Source organism: Leucopleurus acutus (assembly GCF_964270905.1).
Source record: "Leucopleurus acutus genome assembly, chromosome: 2".
Taxonomy (NCBI): Eukaryota; Metazoa; Chordata; class Mammalia; order Artiodactyla; family Delphinidae; genus Leucopleurus; species Leucopleurus acutus.
Window position 1 is genome coordinate 177,061,386 of NC_139143.1, and position 14,514 is coordinate 177,075,899.

At 51.5% G+C, this 14,514-nt stretch overlaps 1 protein-coding gene across 1 annotated transcript in view; it reads right to left on the bottom strand.

Moving 5' to 3' along the window:
* The window catches only part of ALPL (alkaline phosphatase, biomineralization associated), a 57,593-nt gene extending 44,904 nt beyond the window's left edge, over positions 1-12,689 (bottom strand). Inside the window, exon 1 of the mRNA XM_082865019.1 lies at positions 12,576-12,689. The gene's annotated coding sequence lies outside the window, so the exon portion shown is untranslated. The remainder of the gene's footprint in view (positions 1-12,575) is intronic.
* Between the last annotated feature and the right edge of the window lie 1,825 nt (positions 12,690-14,514).

Consider the following 14,514-nt stretch of genomic DNA (forward strand, 5'->3'; position numbering starts at 1 on the left):
CCAAGGTCAGCCCTGCCTCTGCCACAGGAACCATCTGGGGCCTGCCCAGCAAAGCCAATGGGACAGGCTTTTCTGTGCATCTCAGCCTCGCTGATTAGAGCGTGCTACAGGATGGGGAGGCTGGCAGGCCTGCCTCAGAGCCCCAGGGAGAGGCCGTGCCAAGTGAGCTCAGCCTGGCCAGGGGCCAGTGGGGAAATACTTGATTATTCCAATCAAGTCGCCACGCAAGAGGAAAGGATCTGCTTCCTCCAAAAGGACGAAGTGGGGCAGGCAGGCCAGTCCAGGGACTTGGGTGTCGAAGGGGGAAATTGCAGAGCACAGTTCTCACACAAACCAGTGCTCTGAGATTTGCCACCCCAGGAAGACTCTGGAAGCCTGAGATGGAACTCCAGGAGGGTCAGGTCCAAGGCCAGAGCCCTGGACTGAAGCTGGGGCCAGTCCCCCACTGAGGATTCTCAGTTAGCAGTAGCTTCAGCCAGGCCAATTACTCTGGCCTCCTTCTGACCCTGGTTCTGGAGACACCGGGACTGCCCTCCTGTGCTCCCCACCCCTGTCCGTTCCTCCCTTTGACCAGGATCGCACAAGGGTAGATAAACTCTGCATCCTCGGCTCAGGGGGCCAGGGAGTGTCCCGCAGTCTATTCCTGCCACTTGCTCAACTCCTGCCTTGCACCCCCTCTCTGAGTCAGGCTCTGGAAGAACCATCTGGTGCAAGAAGAGTTTATACATCTGACCTGCAGAGATTTATCTAATATTTATTAAGTGACTCAGGGCCCACACTCTGGAGCCAGGCTGCCCAGGTTCCAATTCTGGCTTAACTACTTATGAGCTGCATGACCTTGGGCAAGTCCCTTCCCTTTTCCGTGCTTCTCCTTTTCACCTGTAAAAGCTGGGATTGGAGTACCTACTCGGTGGGAAGTTTAAGAGGACCAAATGAAAAAGGGTGTGTAAAACACTTACTTAGCAGGCCATACATGGGGATTCAGCAAATGACAACTCTTAGTATTATTAAACAAATTAAGATTGTTTGGAGGCAAGCCTAAGTCTCTGGACCAGGCATCCCCAAGACACACAATTTTTCCCTCACCAGAGGCAAAACCAGTCAGCTCAGAGCAGACTGAAAAGCAGAGGGGAAAGCCCCCAGACTCTGGGTTCAAATCCCAGCTCCTCCACCCATCAGCTCTGCAACCCTGGGCAAGTTACTTAACCACACTGAGTCTTGTTTCTGCCTCTGTGTATTACAGACCACAGTAGTACCTCCCTCAGAACTGTCACGAATCTTCCCCATGGGGGGGATGTTAGTCCCTGTTGCTGTCGGCTCTGAGCAGTGCCAGGGAATTAGGGAGCTGACACGTGCAGGGGCTGCCCCAGGCAGGGGTAAGGTGATGGGCTGGTTTCCTTTCCTGAAAACCTCCGTCTGGGCCCAGCCTCAGGGTGTGTGTGATGTGGGGAAGGCTCCCCAGGAGGTGGGGAAACTCTCCTCCACTGCAAGGATCATGTAATATCAACGTGTACACTCACCCAGGCCTGCCTGCCAACAGCCAGCCCTGAGCAGAGGCGAGAGGAACTGACAAGCAGGAAACTTAGATGAGCCTTTCCTTACAAAAGGAGGCAGTACGGCCAGACTCCACAGCCTGATGGCTGGGATTTACACGCCGGCCTGCCAGCTGCTAACCATTTCCCGGAGCAGGTGAGTTCGTTTCTCTGTTTCCTCATCCATGGGGTGGGGATGATTAATTATGGTGCTGCCTCCCACGGCTGAAGAGTTCCTACATCTAACACACTCGGGGCAGTGTCTGCTCCTAGGAGGTATGAGCTGATGCTATTATAGTCATTCAGGACTGCTTTAATTTCTTCTGTGAAGGATCTCCCGGCTTTCTCCAGCAGACTCAGGTCTCCCTCCTGTGGGCTTCTATACCGGGCAGGATCCACGCCTGTTACACGGACGAGGATCACAAGATCTACTATGTGCTCGGCACTGTGTCTTAACACATTTTAGCATATTTTATATCCACGGAGATGTTTCCTAGTCAGGGGGCAAAACCACCACTTGACTCACCTACTACTTATGACCACAGGCTCTGGGGCAGGGGCTTCTGTGCTATGGAAAGAGGTTGGGGGAAAATGGTCACCACATTATATCACTTGGAATACATGTGCCCTGGAAGGTATGAAAATATTTGCACTTGGTACCGACTGTGTGACTTAGGAGACATTACTTAGACTCTCTGGGGCTCAGTTGTGAGGAAAAATGAATAAATATAAGTGAAACACTTAAAACAGAGCCTGGTCCATGCCATATTTAAAACAAATATCTATTGATATATATGTATCAATCACTCCTCCGAGTGGGACAGTGGACACTGTCCCTGAGAGGAGTGTGGGACACTCCTCTCAGGGACAGAGGAGGAAACAGGCACGGAGGTCATACAAGGTCTTAGTTCCTAAGAGGTGTTATTTCCTGCAAGTATTCACTCACCCATTCACCATATATGTATTGAGTGCATGCTATGTACCAGGATGCATGTTATATAGATTCGGCAAATGATGGCTGTTCCTATTTTTAAAGAAATTAAGGTTATTGGGCACTGAGGGTCCATCTGTGAACAAGAAGATTGGTCAGAGGTATGACGCTGGGGAAACTCATACCTGACTAAGGGTCTGAGCCACCAATAGGGAGACTGGATTGTCCTGCTGCCAATCATTAACCAATCATTCATGAGCTGATGTCACTGATGGAGAGAAGAAGACACCAATGCAGATGCGGGAAGGGCAGCCAGGCTCAGCCTGGAGTGGCTCAGGTGTTAAACCCAGCGGGACAGCCTTTTCAGATTTCCCCATGGGAACCAAGCCCAGTGGGCTGCGGAAACCCCTGCCAGGCGGGGCAGCCTTTCATTACGTTAACGTCATTGGACGCTTGCTGAATGAGGGTACCTTGCTAGACACTGGGATTCACGAATGGCTCAGCTGGGGTTCCTGCCCTCCAGAAACTCAACTCACACAGAGCCAGACACTACCTGGATGATCAGATTACAAAGGGCTGAAGATTTCCAAGCAAGATCTAGAAAAGCAGCCATGATGCCAACTGGCAACACAGGCAGGGAGGACACTGCAGGGGAGGGGACAGCAGGTGCAAAGGCAAAGATGGGACAGGTTGGGGGACACATTTGGGGAAAGATCTTTAGCCTGTGATCCTGACCTGAGTTTGAGGGCTGGTTCTGCCATCCACTTGACCTGAGCCTGTTTCCATTCTGCAAAATGAAGATAATACTTTATTGGGCTGTTTCAAGGATTCAGCGAGTTCATGAATAAGAAAGAGCTTTAAAAATGGAGAAGTATAAGAGTCTGGATACTGAGGCTGGCAGTATCCAGTATTAAAGTGACTATTAAATGAGTGTTAACGTGACTCATCTATGGTCCCATGGCTGATTAAAACAGGATATAGTTTTGGTTCATCCAGGATGAGGGGTCAGCAACTCAACCCCACCTCAGCTGCAACACTCCCATGTTCCCATCCCCCAACCCAGGCTCCCCTGGCCAATCCAGGGCCCAGGGATAACCATTTCCTCACCGTGTGATCCCAGGCCCAATTTTCTAACCTGCAACATGGAGATGCCATTTGCTGTGCTACTCCCATGTGTACATGGAAGGCTCTGCTTGTGGAAGAGCGCTTTCCACAGGTGAAGGAATGTCAGGGTCGCAAATGAGAGGTGATGATGGTGAGTGAGGAAGAGCCAGTGTGGAAACTGAGCCAGGGAGGGGAGCCAGCTTCAGGGCTGGACGGATGTGAAAATTCCAATCTCAGCAACTCCACTGGTTCACCAGCTGAGGACACTTGGGCAAATTATTTCACCTTCGAGTCATTTCCGTCACTTGAAAAATGGGCTGTTATAAGGATTAAAAGCATGAATGCATATAAAGCACTTAGTAGAGTGGCTTGGTGCATAACAAATATTCAGTAGCTGTTAATAACTCTTATTACTACTATTACTACTACTATGGATATTATCATGGAGGGTGGGGGAAGGGGTTAGCGGAACTCTTTCCGGGACGATCTGAAACCAGCCTCTTCCTTCTCCTTTTTACTTTAAGCCTGAGTTGTGACAGCCCCAGAAACCATTCCCCACCCTTCCTTGAGGAGTGAACCAGGGACACAGCTCCATGGAAGGTCTGTACCCTACACCAGAGGTGAGTTCTGGTACAGTCTAGCTCAGGAGTCCTCCTGCTTTCCCAGACCAGGAAAAGAAGACTGAGGAGCACAGTGACACCGACCTGGGCACCACCCTGGGCCTGTCCCTTCTCTGCCCCTGTTCACACAATGCCTAAGTCTAATTTGGTTCCGGGATGTCTTTCCATCTTGTGTGCCAATTCTAATGAGTGGATAATGGCTGCCTGTAGGACTGCATTTAGAAGGAACTTAAGGTTTAGAAGGAAAGAGAGCAGTGGTTGATTAGTCATGTCTGACATGTACAGGACAAGAGGGTGACAGCATGCATGCCAACTATTTGCCACATGTGAACTAGAAAAGTCCTAACCTTGCCTCCCTAAAACAAGCCATAGTTGTCAGGCAGGGTAACTGAAAGCCAAGAGGGAAAGGGATGTGTCCAAGGTCACACAGCTTGAAATGTCAGGGCTGGGATTCAAACCCAGGCTCCTCTGGCTTTCTGAGGATGCTTCCTGCTAGGATTGTCATTTCCTTCCTCTTGACCAGAAGAGGAGGTGTCCAGGCCAAAACCCATTGTCTGGGAGAACAGAAGCATCTATCCAACCAGGAGTGTGCCTGTGCTTGGTCCCCTCCCTCTGAGACCTCCCACATGACTTTGCAAACCCTAGAGACAGATGGTTCCACTGAAAACAAATATATACAGCAAGGTCCCCTGAGGGCTTGTATCCAGACAAAAAAATTGAATCCAGATGCTAATCTGATTGGGCAGGAAGGCATGAGACCTAAATTTGGGTCTCACTGCCTCTTTCTGGCTGTGTGACCTTGAGAAAGTTACTCAGTTTCTCTGAGCTTTAGTTTTCATCTCTATAAAATGGAGGGGACAACAAGTTAAATATAATAAGGTCCTTAAAAGTGATTTGCTCAGTTCCTGACACAGAGTAGGACCTTAAATGTTAGTTGGAAGGATGAGGTCAAGGGGAAAAATGAAAACTCACAGCATTTTCACAAAAACTACTCAGGTGATTAAGGCAAGGCTCAAATGAGCTTTTGAGAGGAACTTGTTTATCTTTGATATCCTGATAGGCTAACTGAAGCTGAAATATGAATTACTATATTTGATCATTTCAAAATAAGCAACCGTACTCTTCTAGGGAAATAGGGTGTGTCATTCATGTCACAAAGAAGGAAGCATCCTTGAGTGGGTGGATTGGCAATGGTAGGGGATGAGTGTGTATATTTCCCACTTTCAGGCTGAGTGATTTTGTGCCTCAGTCTCCTCATCTGTAATGGGATAATTGCACTTGCCACATAGGGCAGCCGTTAGACCAACTGAACAGTTCCAGGACAGGCACTGAGTACCACATGGCATGTGGCATGGCAACGTTAGCGGTGGTGTGTGGAGGTGGGAGGGGGGTGCTCGCTTAATGAGGCAGAGGAAACAGAGCAGCTATACAGGTGCTAAGAAGGAGTGAAGGAGGGGAGGGGGGTCTCAGAGTCAGCTGACACACTTTCCACCCAGAATGGTGGCAGATGAGTACGTTATTAACTCCTGTATGTTAAGAGGCCAGTAAGTCAAAGTGGGAACAGGTGGAGTAGAAAGAGACAAATGATACTCAGAGAGGCCAAGCCTGACACAGCCAGCTTAGAGGATTATAGGACATCGAACTGACAACCTCAACTTGAGGTCTGGGAGAGTGCCCACCCTGCTGTTCTGTAGACAAAGTAAAAGGTGGATCAGAGAAGGCAAGAGCTTGACTTCACAAAAAGTCACATGGCAGATCCTTTTAAAAGTGAGATTTACGGGGACTCCCCTGGTGGCACAGTGGTTAAGAAACCACCTGCCAATAGAGGTGACATGGGTTCAAGCCCTGGTCCGGGAAGATCCCACATGCCGCAGAGCAACTAAGCCCGTGCACCACAACTACTCAGCCTGTGCTCTAGAGCCCGCGAGCCACAACTACCGAGCCCGTGCGCCTAGAGCCCACGCTCCGCAACAAGAGAAGCCACCACAATGAGAGGCCCGTGCATGCAGCGAAGAGTAGCCCCCGCTCACCACAACTAGAGAAAGCCCGCATGCAACAATGAAGACCCAACGCGGCCCAAAAATAAAATTTTAAAAATTAAAAAAAAAAATTTTTTAAGTGGGATTTATGGTTTTTCAAGTAAAATCCACCTAAACACTTTTTTAAAGAACATAAAATGTTAGCTGGGCCTGGCCAGCAGCTTGCAGACCTGGCCAGCGGAAGTTCACCCACCTGAATCACAAACTGAGATCTGGGAAGATGAAGATGCTTCTCTCAAACAAGCCCTGGGTCAGTGCCTCACTACAGGGTCTCAGAGGAAATAGCCTCCCAGCTGCCATTCCCCTCTCTCCCTTCCCTGGGTCAGGGCAGGGTGACTGAGGCACCTCGGGAAGGGGTTTGGACCCAAGGTGTCCATCCCTTGAGCCTCAACTGCAAAATGGCAGGGGGTGAGGGGTAGGTGAGGTTCAAAGATGATGTGGAAAGTGCCTGGTACCCAGCAGGTGCTCACAAAATGCTACTTCCCACACAAGGTCATTCCTAGCACTCCTCTGCAGCTGCAGGGACCAGGGGCCCTGTGGCTCTGTCAGGAATCAGGGCTCCCCCTTGTTCATCTTGTACCCCGCACAACAGTTTGCTTGTGGAGACCTTCTAGGATCTCATGTTAGGCAGCTGACTCCAGAGCCTTCACCGTGAGCTTTAACCATGAGGTTTCAGGGCCTCCTACACCGCCCTTGAGCTCAGACACGGCGATTTGGAGATCTGTGCTACAGCTGGGCTATGGCCTGCCATCAATCACCAGGCCTTGGCCCCCAGCAAAGGGGGCAGAACAGAGAGCTGTGGGTTCAGAGTGCAAGACGGTGTTTCCTGTCTGCGAAGTGACACCAATGCACAGGGCTACTGGGAGCATTATGTGAGGTGGCAGATGTCAAGGGGGTCCCTCCCCTCAGGGGGCTGCATAATCTCTAGTCTGAAGCACCCCAGGTTGCCTGCCCCCTAGGGGGTGGGCCCCAGGCCCAGCTTCCTAAGCACTGACAGGCTGATGCTCTGTTAGCCCCCAAACTCTAGAGCCCTTAGCCTCTTCCTGGGACCAGAAAAGCAGAAAGGAAGCTCCCTCCTCCTGGCTGACATGTTTCAGAGATGCTGCCAGGCCCCGGAAGAGAGGTTGGTGTCTATGTGTCCCACATTCCTAACCTGAGCCTCCTGAGGGCTGGCCCAAGCCTCATGCACCTAGCCCAGAAACTGCAAACTCAGAAGGCAGGCAGGGAATGGCAATGAAGCAAATGGGCTGGGTGCGAGAGCAGGGCACAGTGGGGACTGCAGTCAAGTGGGTGGAGCAGCTGCTAATCAGCTCCAGTCATGGTGGCCAGGCAGGGATGCAGCCCAGAGTGGCCACATCTTTTGATCTTTTGAGAGAAGCCAGAAACCCTTATTTTTATGTAAAATGCAATCACCAGCAATGAAATCAACCTTTTAAAATCACTGCAGGAGACTTATAGACATCAAAAACAAGCTTATGGTTATCAAAGGGGAAACGTGGCGGGGAGGGATAAACCAGGAGCTTGGGATTAACACATGCACACTACTATATATAAGATAGATGACCGACGGGGACCTACTGCATAGCATAGGGAACTCTACCCAATATTCTGTGATAACCTATATGAGAAAAGAATCTAAAAAAGAATGAATATATGTATATGTATAACTGAATCATTTTGCTGTACACCTGAAACTAACACAACATTGTAAATCAACTATATTTCAATAAAATTTTAAAAAAATCACCGCGGGAGTCAACAATGCCCCCACCCCCACACTTTTCTGCCTCAGGAGGGCAGTTTGTGACTGACCTGCCATAACCTAAGTCACAAATGTTTGAGGACCAACTCAAATTAAATCAGACCCATTCCAAGTCTTAGGGATGTCCCAACCCCCCAACTCCTGCTCTTCAGGCAACTTGGTTTACAGATGAGGACACTGAGGCTCAGAAAGGGGAAGGGACTTGCCCAAGGTCACACAGGTAGTATATCAACAGTTCAAGGGCTTAAACTCTGCTCTGGGTTGCGGATCTTTTTCTACCAACTCACACCATCTGTATTCTCCCTTCAACAATTCTTTCTTTTTAAAAAATAGATATATTGGGCTTCCCTGGTGGCGTAGTGGTTGAGAGCCCGCCGGCTGATGCGGGGGACACAGGTTCGTGCCCCGGTCCGGGAGGGTCCCGCATGCCGCGGAGCAGCTGGGCCCGTGAGCCATGGCCGCTGAGCCTGCGCGTCCGGAGCCTGTGCTCCGCAACGGGAGAGGCCACAACAGTGAGAGGCCCGCGTACCGCAAAAAAAAAAAAAAAAAAAAAAAAGATATATTAAGGATATGCTATGGAAATGATACACACCAAAATCAAGATAGTGGTTACTTTTAGGACAGTCATGGGTGACCCTGAGCAAGCCGTTCCCCTCTCTGGACCTCAGTCTCCCTGGTCTGCAAAGCAGCCGGTTGACAGAGGCAGCCTTTAAATGCCTTCCAGGTCTGAGGAATCTATGAGGTCTCTTCTCTGGCCAGTACTTTGTGGCCTCAGATGAATATAAAATAGTAATAATAATAATAATGGGGAGGGCTAGTCCACGGTAGCCAGGAAGGAACACTACAATTTTAAGTGAAACTTGACTCCTGGTTACTGGAATTCAGAAAGAATGATCTTAATACCCAGGCAGTTTAACCACCATCCGACAGTTAAACAAAAACACATCTGGTTTAACTTCATTTTCCTCATCTCCTCCCCCCCCACCCGCTATCCTCATCTCAAATTTTACCTCTTAATTTGAGAAGTCAAATTAAATGCAAACAATTGATTTCATGCCACAGTGAGGCTGAGGATTTCAGCATGGAAAACTTTAAGCATGAAGTTTTTCTGGGAGTAATTAGTAAATGTTGGGGGGTGGTATGAGGGGGGTGGAAAAATATGGAGACTATTCTTGAATGTTCTTTGGACACTGAGCATCAGAGAAGAGTTCCTGGGGGCCTACTATGAACCCAGCACTCAGAGAGGCCAAGTGACTTGCCTCAGGTCACACAGCTAGGGATTGGAACCCAAGATGCAGATCCCAAAGCCAGCACTTTCCCTCCTGTCTAGGCCTTTGTAACCTACATAGGGCTTTTCCTCTGGCCCTTATGGATCACCTGGTAGTGGCAAAGAAACTGTCCCATAGGAAATATTAACTTCTCAACAACAATCTCCAACAGTGGGTCAGCCCCAGCTGAGCCATTCAATGGTGAAAAGCCATTTATGATTTTGCTGGCCCCACATATCAACTCTGCAAAGTACATGTTATTAACCCATATTACAGATGATTTCCTTACCTGAGGCTCAGAGAGGGAAATAAACTTGTCTAGGGTCACACAGCAGTGCTGGGAATGAACCTCCAATCTACTGCCCACAACTGCCCTCTAAAAGTGAGGCCATCTCTAAAAACAAAACAAAAAAACACACCGCACAGCTTAGCTCCAGCCTGCTGAGGATGAGGACGACGACGTAGCACGGGAAAGCTGAGTGTGCATTCCTGTGGCCACGCGGAGATTGCTGGGTGCCGGTTCTCAGCTCAGCTTGCTGACTCTCCCCGTAATGTTCTCTTCAAGCCCTGAGTTTTGTATTAATAACTCAAGGTGAGAACTCTGAGCTGTGTCACGGGATCCTACCCCTCGATTAAGAGGCCTCATCCCCAAAGATGGGTGCTCGTGAAGGTCGCTAGAGTCATCACCAGGGCTCCAGCCCCAGCTCCCCAGGTAGCATCTGTGTGTCCTTGAACAACTCACTTCCCTTCTCCAGGACTGATTCCTAGTTTGCAGGGAATGTTGGGTATGTAAGCCATGGGACAGGCAGGGCTTGAGTTTGGTTTCACCTCATTTCAAAGCTGGGACACACAGAGGCAGAAGGCACTGTGGAGATAACAGCCCCAGGCCTGTTCCCAGCAAGGACCTCCAGGCTCCTGGCCAAGGCTGAGTTTAGGATGACAGGAGGTGGCACCTGAGTGTGGGCAAGGAAGACGCCATGCCACTCCACAGCACAACCCATGAGGGAAAGGACAGGGCCTAGGCAGGGGGGTGACAGGTTTCCAGGGTTCAGGGGCAGCGACATAACCCTATGCCCAGTCTCAGGGTTGCATTTTCTGCTGAGATTAGAGCTGATTATAGGCAATATTTTCTTAGGCACAGACACCAGCTAAACACTTTGCATACATTAATCATACTATTTATTGATCTCCTCAACTTAAAGGAGGAGACTGGGGCATGACAGAGAACAGAATTTGTCCCAGGTCACACAGCTAGGTTGCCTTTTCTATTAGTGAAAACCAAAGGCTGGCTGATCAGTTTTACCCATGTTATTGCATTTTAATCTCCTTCCTTGTGAACTGCTTAATTCCAATTCTAAAGTGTCAATTTCAGAGCCTGAAAACATTCTGTTACACAAGCGTCCAGATGGCTGTTTAATTTACCCGCTGCATTCTCAGCACCTAGAACAGGGCTTGGTGCATTCACAAGTATTTGTTAAATGAAGATAGCATTTTGTTTCTGGCCTCAGTTCAGTTTTATTCCTCACAATAGTCTCATGAGAGAGGCATACTCCCTATTTTCCAGGTGGGGCCACAAATACAGACAGGGGCCATCACTCAAGTCTGTCTTACTCCAGGGGATGGGAAGTTAGGAAGCCATGTCCAGGAGCCTCTTCTGCTTAGGGAGTTCAGAGGCATGAAGTTCAGGAAGAAAAAAGGAGGCAAAGGGACAAGAAGAGCAGGGGCAGGGAGTGGAGTAGGTGGTGGTGGTGGGGAACAACACAGTGGGGAGGTCTAAAGATTTGAAGAAGGCAGGTCTAGAGCATGGGCGGAGGTAAGCCTGAGCACCAGCAGGGCCAGAAGAGGAAAGGTCAGCCCCTCATCTCTTGGGTCACATAAAGGAAGCAGGAAGGGCTTCCCTGGTGGCACAGTGGTTGAGAGTCTGCCTGCCGATGCAGGGGACACGGGTTCATGCCCCGGTCCGGGAAGATCCCACATGCCGTGGAGCGGCTAGGCCCGTAAACCATGGCCGCTGAGCCTGTACGTCTGGAGCCTGTGCTCCGCAACGGAAGAGGCCACAACAGTGAGAGGCCCGCTTACCGCAAAACAAAAAAAAAAACAAAATAAAAGGAAGCAGGGAGCTAAGGTTGTAAGGTTTAGAGTCTGGGTTCACATCCTGGTCTCATATTTACATAACTTCTCCAGGCCTCAGTCTTCCTATTTGTAAACAAGATGATGCACGTGAAGTGTTGGAGTCTGGCACACAGTAGGCATTCAATAAACAGTTGCTGTCATCTTTGCTGGTGTGGGAGCCAACCCCTTGCTTACCAGGGAAGCCCGGCCCACCGGGGGAGTCTTTCTTTCCCAGGGCCCAGAGGCCCTTTCTGGCCTGAGAATTGCCCCCTTTTGATCTCCAGGGTTTTCCCCCTCCACCCTCAGGCCTTTGTAAAGCCCCCCCTCCCCCAATCCCATTACGCTTGGAAAAAGGGTCAGAAGGGACAATGTATGGGAAGGATGGGACTTTCCTTAGCTTCCCGCCCCACCATTGTTACCATGCATTTAACACTTTCTTATCAAGACTAGGCTTGGGAACCAACCCTGAGCTATCCGCTCACCTGCACATGCCCAGAGATGGATCGCAAACTCCCTCAGCTTCCCGGGCTCCGGAGCTTTGCCCTAAGGCTGCTGTGGCCACCCCGGACTCCCAAACAGACTCCAACACGCCGGATGTCCGTTCCCCCACTCCCACCGCCCTGCGGCTCCCGGACCCAAGTAGCTCCCTCCCTCTACTGTTCCCAGCTCTGGCCCAAACTACTTTGGAGCCCACCCAGGCAGACCAGCCCCCTCCCCGACTACTGTGGCAAGATCTAGAGATTACTAGGTGGTTGGCAGTTCTGGGTGGGCAACCTGACTCGCTTGATCTCGGACACAGGGGGTTCCGTAGAAGCCGCTCAGTCACGGAGCACCGGGAGGAGGTGCCTAGACTGAAGGTGGGGGTCTCGGGCAGCGGCCTCGGAGGTAGGAGACCCCAGGGCTGCAGCAGCGGTCGCGAGAGCAGTCCCCTTGACTCGCCGGCTCCGCGAGCGCCAAGTCTGATTTCCAGCCCGGCCCAGCGCGCCCGCCGGGAGCCTCGGATGCACGCGAGCACGGGAGCGGGACAGGTGGCTGGGGGGTTCCGAATGGGCTGCCTTGGGAGGTGTCGGGGCGCAGAGGTCCCTGCCCCGCCACTGATATCCGACCTCGCCACCGTCCCCAGGCGAGGGGAGGATGTGGGAGGGGCCGGGGAATCGACCACATCCCTGGGGCCGCGGGGAGCCTGGAGCCAGCGTCGAGTCTTTACCTGCGCAGAGTTCGTGGGCGAAGGTCTGTCCTGGCACAAGCGACGAGAGGTCGGTGCGCTGGGACGGAAGGCGCGGAGTGGCGGGAGCGCGACGCTACCGGGGCCAACTCCCCCGCGGGCTTATAAAGGCAACCACGGGGCCCGAGCGCGGCCGGGGCAGCCCTCCCCTGCTCCCGACCCCGCCCCCGGCCGGGGCCCCGGCCCTCCCCGCCCCCGCCCCGCCCCCGGCCCCGGCTGGAGCGATGCCCGCCGGTCCGCAGCGTGGCCAGGGCGCCCCCTGCCGGGGAGTGGGGCACCCTCCCCCTTCCCGCGCCCCGGCTCGGCTCGGGTCCCGCGTGGGGTTGGGGAGGGCTGGGGTGCCACTGTCTCCGTGTTCTCCTGCTCTTTCCGCCTCCGCGCTTCTTTCTCTGTCTCTGTCTCTCTCTCTGTCTCTGTCTCTCTCTGTCTCTCTCTGTCTCTCTCTCTGTCTCTCTCTCTCTCTCTGTGTCTCTCTGTCTCTCTGTGTCTCTGTCTCTCTGTCTCTCTATCTCTGTCTCTCTCTCTGTCTCTGTCTCTCTGTCTCTCTGTCTCTCTCTGTCTCTGTCTCTGTCTCTCTGTCTCTCTCTCTGTCTGTCTCTCTCTCTCTCTGTGTCTCTCTGTCTCTCTGTGTCTCTGTGTCTCTGTCTCTCTGTCTCTCTGTCTCTCTATCTCTGTCTCTCTCTCTGTCTCTGTCTCTCTCTGTCTCTCTGTCTCTCTCTGTCTCTGTCTCTGTCTCTCTGTCTCTCTCTCTGTCTGTCTCTCTCTCTCTCTCTCTCTCTGTCTCTCTCTCCCTGTCTCTCTGTCTCTCTCTGTCTCGCTCTGTCTCTGTCTCTGTCTCTCTCTCTCTCTACTTTCTCTCCACGAGCTCCAGCTCTGATTCCGTCTCTGTGCACGACTCTTTGGGGTTGTCTTTAGCTTTGGATCCAACTTCCTTCTGTGTCTCTTTGTGGCTGTCTTTCTCGCGCCCTCTGTCTTGTCTGGCCCTTTCTGTGTGTCTGCCTCTGTGTCTGACAACCTGTCTCTATTTGGGTCTCTGTCTCTACCCATCTCTGTCCACGAGTCTGTCTCTCCGTCTCTGTGCACCTGTGTCTCTGACTCTCCTCACTGTTCCCTCTCGCCTTCCCACTCCAACCAGACCACTAGCCTGTCTCTCTCTCCCCTGCCCTTGGGCTGAGTCTTTCGCTAGGGGCTGAGGAAGCAGACGGAGACCTAGAAGGGGGTGGCTTCGGGGAGGGGAGCCTCCCCTAGACAGGGCCAACTCTCCTAGACAGGGACTGTTCCCTCTTTCTCCTTAGAGCCAGCTAGGGTTCCTGCAGACTGCATCCCAGCCAGATCCTGAGAACCTGTCTCCTGGGTGACCAGAGGAGGAAGCCAACACGCCCCATGCAGTAGAAACAGACAGCCCAGGTTCAAGACTCCACCCTGGTGACCTTGGGCAAATCATTTGAGCCCTGTGGCATGGCCGGCCCCTTAATAGGCAGACATGATCTCCCCTGGCTTCCCTTATCACATGCTGAGAGGCAGATTAATATGAGACAGGGTTGAAAAGTGCACAGGAAACTCTAAAGTTCTAGATAAAGGGGGTTGGAGCTGGGACTGGAGGGGATTGAGGCCAGAGCAGAGCAGAGAAGGTGTCAGCACCAGCAGAACCAATACCAGCCCAGAATTCTCTCTCTTACCTACTCCATGCCAGCTCAGAGCAAGGCATCTTGCATACTTTATCTCCCAACAACCCCATTTTAGGGAGGAGAAAACAGAGGTCCAGAGAGAACATGCAGGCGGCTTGTCAGTATAATTGGAACAAGAGCTGGGGCCTGGCACCAGAAACCAAGAATGTATTTATTTTTCTTTTTTCTTGTATTTTTAGCAACTGATACTGCTTCTTTATTTACAGGAGTGATATGAAGTTTCTTTTTTGACA